Genomic DNA, 6,769 nt, shown 5'->3' with positions numbered 1-6,769 from the left:
ACTTGGAACTGTAAATTTGTAACTTAATTAATCCCCTTTATAAAAGCCAATCCATTTCTGGTATTTTGCATAAGGGCAGCATTAGCAAACCATAACAGGGATGCTTTAGGAGCTCATAGAGAGATTGGACTAGAAGGGAGAAGTTTGTTATCCAGTTCTGAAAATACCCATAAAGACCTAATAATTCTCTCAGTTGCTTTTTTGTCTGTGATTTAAGAAATTCTCTTATAGTAGAGATACTATAGGGATGTAATAGAATCCTCTATTTGGAGAGGATATATGTTAGATATTTTATATCTTGCTGCACATTGAGGTTTGCCCCTAAGTCTTTATGACCTCTTAAGATTAGTTCTTGTAGTAAATGTAGGGAGTCAACCTGACACATTTATTTGTTAGGGACATATACAAGAAGATAATCAATATACCATGAAAGAGTGTAGCCTGAGGGAAAAGTCATGTCTTGTAAGTCATTTTTAAAGATTTGGCAAAAGTGTCTGGGTGATTCTGTGAACCCTTGAGGCATAACAGTCCAAGTATATTGTAACTCATTATATGTGAGTTATAGATATTGGCCATCAGGGTGGATGCTTTTGCTAAAGAATGCACTGCAGAGGACAACTAAAATGAAATGGGTAGGCCCAGGGAATCTGGGATAAAAGTAGAGGAGGATTTGAGATTATGGGGAAGCAAGGAATGACAATTTCATTTATTGTTCTTGGGTCTTGGACAAATCTCCTTCCTTTCCCATTGGGTTTTCTTACAGGGAGAATGGGAGTGTTGCAGGGGCTAGTGCTTAGAATTCTTAAGCTCTTCTGTATGAAGTCTTGAATCATGAGAGTTAAACATCTATTGGCTTCTGGTTTGAGGGGATATTTGGAATATTTGAGTAGGATTTGGAGAGACCTATTCAGGCTAAAATTAGTTGTAATCTGTTAATTTTTCCTATACCATAGGAGATTGGAAACAAACTCTTTAGAGATGGAATACAGGCATTATCTATTGATTGTTCTAGGGTGAAATTAGTATCTAAGCTTAATGTGTGCAGGTGACACAGAAGTCCCTCTTGGTCTAAACATGATAATAGGTCATGTAGAAATAAAATTATTTCCTCCTTTTCATTTTACAAGCGATCACATTTACATTTACGTTGAGATCTTGTCCTAATAGGTTAAAGGCACAGCATCACAAAGTAGGAAAGGATGCATTTCTGTGAGTGATCCTAGGATAATTGTGATTGGGACTGATTTGGAAGTGGTTTGAACTTGTTTAGAAATCTGCACAATGACTACAGTGTATTTACCCAGAGTTAAGAACTGCTTATAGGCAAAGATTAATAGCACTGACATGAGTGTTATCAGTTAAAAAGTGCAAGTTCCTCTAATAATTTAAGCTTTATTTCCCATTGCTGTTTAATTGTGAGGGCTGGAAACAAACCAACAGTAACCTTGGAGGGCAGTCAATGGGCACAATGGTGGAGGATGTGGATTGGCAGGATTGTCGTGACATTTGCTTTTAAGTTTAAAGAAGTCCTTTTCCAGTGCCCTATTTAATTCCAATAATGACAGATCCCATGTTATAGGATGATTTAGGAGCAGTCTGTAATTGTTGTAACTGTGAAGCAAGTAGTTTAGATTATTTAGTGGCCTAATCATTTTCTGGAATGTGAGCTAACTGTTTAGTTAACTTTTTCAACTCAATAATGGAGACCCTTTCCCCGTCAAGTATGCATTTTTACTAAGGTTGTCAAGTTGGCCTTTATTTCATTAGCAAACAGAGCAGTAAAAGAAATTCTGCCTCTGGGTTCATCCAAGGATACTCCAGAGTATTCAGGAAATGTTTTTGCTAATCCAATTTTGGGCATCTCTGTCCCAACTAACATATGAATGCTTTAATAAAGATTGGGTGGGCAGTTTTATAGGCCTGAATTAGGTTACAAAATTCTTCAGTCCATTTTTGAGGGTCTTCCTCTGACTTAGAGAATTGTGTAGCTATGTTGCAAGTTCAGCCTTAGACCAAGGAGTGAGCATGACTTGGTCAGGCCTCTGAGTGCCATCAGCATTGGGGTTTTCTGCAGGTTTTATATTGAAAGGGATTTGAAGATGGGGTGCAGAGCCAAAGAAATTGAGAGTGAAGACAAAGGAGAGTTGGTGGGCTCAAAAGTGTAAGTTGATAAAGTAGGATGTATAAGTGGTTGAGCAGAAGGTGTGGACTCAGAACTTGGGATATGCATTGGGATTTTAGTTCTTGATTAGCTTAAGGCAATTTAGAGATGGTGTCTTTTATGGATGCATTTTTTAGAAGCTTGATCCCATTTTGAGGTCTTTAAATTCCAATTGAAGTAAGCACCTCATTTTACTCTTTTATCTAGAACCATGATTTTTCAATTGTAATTGTGAAAACATAAGTCCACATTAATTAGATCACAGGGTGTTCTGGTTTGCTAATGCTGCCCTTCTGCAAAACACCAGAAATGGATTGGCTTTTATAAAGGGGGTTTATTTGATTACAAAATTACAGTCTGAAGGCCATAAAGTGTCCAAGGTAAGGCATCAACAAAGGGTACCTTCACTGAAGGATGGCCATTGACATCTGACAAACCTCTCTTAGCTGGGAAGTTGTGTGGTTGGCATCTGCTCTGGAGTTCTGGTTTCAAAATGGCTTTCTCCCAGGATGTTCCTCTCTAGGCTGCAGCTCCTCAAAAATGTCACTCCTAATTGCTCTTGGGGCATTTGTACTCTCTTAGCTTTTCAGAAGCAAAAGACTGCTTTCAAAGGCCATCTCCAAAATGTCTCTTTAAGCTTCAGCTCCTCTCAGCTCCTTTGCATTCTTCATAGTGTCCCTCTTGGCTGTAGGAAGCTCACTCCTTCTGTCTGAGCTTATATACTGCTCTAGTAAACTAATCAAGACCCACACTTAATGGGCAGGCCCACACCTGCATGGAAATTATCCTATCAAAAATCTTGCACATAGTTGATTGTGTCACATCTCCATGGAAACACTCAAAGGGTTCCAACCTAATCAACACCAATCACATCTGCCCACACAAGATTGCATCAATGAACATGGAGTTTTGGGGGACTTAATACATCCAAACTTGCACACAGATTATTGAATGGTAGAGGGGAGAAGGAAGGCAAAAGAGGGGCCTAGGCCTTACCCAATAAATGCTCTCTCAAGTGTCAATGGAGGGGAAAAATAATGGGTCCTGGGGTCTCTCCATTATTGTGGTTGAGAGGGGATGAGTGGGGTTTTTCTGCTGATGAGGAAATTTGCATGTTTAAACAGTGTGGTAGAAAGAAGCAGTGAGACTATTTGTGGAAGTTGAGGGCAGTTCTTATATGGATCATTTTGAGGTACATGGCTTGTTGTTGTGGTTATGCCCAGGGCAGGGTTAACTGGCGTGGTCACTTAAAAGAGGAAATTATAACTATGCCAGACAAGATGACAAAGCACTGAATACAGTAACCACACTTTCTCCCAAAAGCTAGAACTGACATGGGGAGCAATTTATGAATTATAACCTTTAGCCATAGCCCTCCAGCTCACAAGAGCTCTGCCTGAAGCCCCCTGACTCAGGCCTTCATGGGGATATTTCCCATCTCAGTGTAGACACCTAGAAGGTGCTTTTGCTTCTTTTCCTTCTCCCAGGTTTAAACATAGTTTGGTTTTAGAAGGAAGCAGTGGGTCATTTCTATCTATCTAATTCAGTTCCAAAGTTAATTAGTATTTCATTAAACTAAAACAGTAGCTGAGAACTGAACAGTGGCATGTCCTGAAAAGAGGTGATAAATATTTTGCAATGTATAGTTCTAGGCTGTTAGAGTGCAGTCATTACAGGAAAAGTGAGCAGCACATAAAATATATTAATGGACTTGGATAATTGCTGAGGCTCACAGAGGCCTGCAATGGGCTGTGCTCCTCCACTGTCCACAGTGTCACCTCTTATTCCTGCTCAATAAAATCCTGGGGAAGATGTGGAGGTGTTGGACTTCCTTACCTGGATTGTTACTAATATTCTCACAAACACTGGGGACTGATGTCTTGACATGCTGAGCCCTCTCTCTTTGGGGCTTGCCCCTATGAAGCTTGTTGCTGCTAAGGAGAGGCTAAACCTGCTTATAATTGCCTAAGAGTCTTACCCTCAGTGACTATTTGTTGCTCAAAAGTGGCCCTCTCTCTCTAAGTCACCTTGGCAGGTGATCTCACTGCCCTTCCCTCTATGTGGGATCTGACTCCCAGGGATGTAAATCTCCCTGGCAATGCAGTATATGACTCCCAGGGATGAATTGGGACATGGCATCATGGGATTGAGAACATCTTTTTGACCAAAAGGGGTTGCAAAATGAGACAAAATAAAGCTTCAGTGTCTGAGAGATTTCAAATGAAGTTGAGAGGTCACTCTGGTGGCCATTCTTATGCACTATATAGATAATACTTCTTAGATTTTAATGTATTGGAATAGCTAAAAGTAAGTACCTGAAACTACCAAACTCCAACCCAGTATCCTTGACTCATGAATACAATTGTGTAACAATGTAGATTGCAAAGGGTGATGGTGTGATTGTGAAAATGTTGTGGATCGCACTCCCTTTATCCAGTGTATGGGTAGATGAATAGAAAAATGGGGACAAAACCTAAATGAAAAACAGGGTGTGATGGAGAGATGATTTGGGTGTTCTTTTTTATTTTTACTTTTTATTCTTATTCTGATTCATTCTGGTGTAAAGAATGTGTTCAAAAATAGATTGGGGGTGATGAATGCACAACTGTATGATGGTACTGTGAACAGTTGATTGTACACCATGGATGATTGTATGGTATGTAAATATATCTTAATAAAACTGAATTTTTAAAAATATGTCATGTCCCTGAGGCATCTTAATTTGTGAGCTTGCATCTGTGGGAAAGGCTACTTTAGACTTTGGCAACACTGATGGAACAAACTAGAGGAGTGTTCCAGTTTGCTAATGCTGCCACTATGCAAAATACCAGAAATGGATTGACTTTTATAAAGGGGTCTATTTGGTTACACAGTTACAGTCTTAAGGCCATAAAGTGTCCAAAGTAAGGCATCAAAAATAAGTTTCTTTCACTGAAGGATGGCCAATGGCATCCAGAAAACCTCTGCTAGCTGGGAAGTCATGTGGCTGGCATCTGCTTGCTTCCAGGTTGCATTTCAAAATGGAATTCTCCAGCTTGTCAACAGAGACATTCTGAAGACTGAACATGACCTGAGAGTGGAGCTGGAGCACAACCTTGAATCAGCAGATGCAAGCCACATTCCTTTCCAAATGACAGAGGTATTCCAGATACCATTGGCCTTCCTTCAGTGAAGGCATATTGTGTTGATGTCTCCGTGTGTAAATTTTTATGGCCTTCAGGTTGTAATGTTGTAACCAAATAAACCCCCTTTATAAAAACGAATCCATTTCTGGTATTTTTCATAACAGCAGCATTAGCAAACTGGAATAGATTTTGGTACCAGAGAAGTGGGGTCCTGCTGTTGCTGAGTTTGCAAATAACAAACATGTTGGAATGGCTTTTTAAATGGATAAGAGCAAAATTATGGAAGAATTGTGAGGCACTTGCTAGAAAATGCCTAAGCTGTTTTGAAAAGAATGTTGGCACAAATATGGACTCTAAAGATAATTCTGATGAGGCCCCAAGCAGAAATGATGAACGCATTGTTGCAAACTGGAATAAAGGTGATCCTTCTTTTAAAGTGGTAGAGAATTTGGCAAAGTTGAGTCCTGATGTCAGATGGAAGGTAGAATTTGAAAATGATAAGCTGAGATCCTTAGCTGAGGAGATCCCTAGACAATAGGTGGAGGATGTAGGCTGGCTTCTCCTTGCAGCTTATAGTAAAGTCTGACAGGACAGATAAACTGAGAAATGAACGTGGGTAAAAAGAAACCAGAAAGTGATATTTTGGAAAATTCTGGGCTTCCAGAAAGTGAGACCCTGGAGAGAACAGCCCCATGTAAGGATTTAAACAAACATGGAAACTGACTGCCATTTCAGCACAAGCCAGGATTGGAGATGGCATTATCTGGAAGGGATTTGTGGAAAGTCCTATTGTCTGAAGGTTTTCACACTGTAAACTTCATGCCAAGCCAACAAGATTTTTGTGAGACATGTATAGATGGAGTTACTGCCACTCTGGACTGGAGGGGATGGAGGAAGAACAAATAGAAGGCAAAATTTCTTCAAAGACAGAGCCATGGAGATTGAATTCTGGAGTTAAGAGGTCTTGGGCAGGGACAGCAGAGTGACCCATGCAAGTGGAAAGGGTGAGTTTGCCCTGGAGAAAGAGGGTGGACCTCCAGCCAAGATGCTCAGTAAGAGTGCTGCCACACTAGGCTTCATAGAGGGTGGAACACATTCCCCAGGGATTAGAGAGAGCTCAGCCACCACCCCACTGTTCAGAGAGGGGAGAGACATTGCCCTGGAGAGTGAGATTCTGAGTGGCACCCAATGTTTTAGGAGGGTAGGACCAAGGAGGAGTTACTGCAGCCTAGAGAGACATTTTCAAGAATGGATAGGAGCAGAGAGTGGAGCTGGAACACAACCTGAGATCAGCTTATGCCAGCCATGTGCCTTCCCAGCTAACAGAGTTGTTCCAGTTGCCATTGGCCTTCCTTCAGTGAAGGTATACTTGTGCTGTTGCCTTCATTTGGATGTTTTCATGACCTTCAGACTGTAAATTTGTAACAAAATAAACCCTCTTTATAAAAGCCAAAAGAAAAGTGGTATTCTCCAAAATGTTTCT

The sequence above is a fragment of the Choloepus didactylus genome, chromosome 16 (genome assembly GCF_015220235.1).
Source record: "Choloepus didactylus isolate mChoDid1 chromosome 16, mChoDid1.pri, whole genome shotgun sequence".
In the NCBI taxonomy this organism is placed as follows: domain Eukaryota; kingdom Metazoa; phylum Chordata; class Mammalia; order Pilosa; family Megalonychidae; genus Choloepus; species Choloepus didactylus.
The sequence above is the reverse complement of the archived record's forward strand: the minus strand, read 5'-3'. Positions refer to the sequence as shown.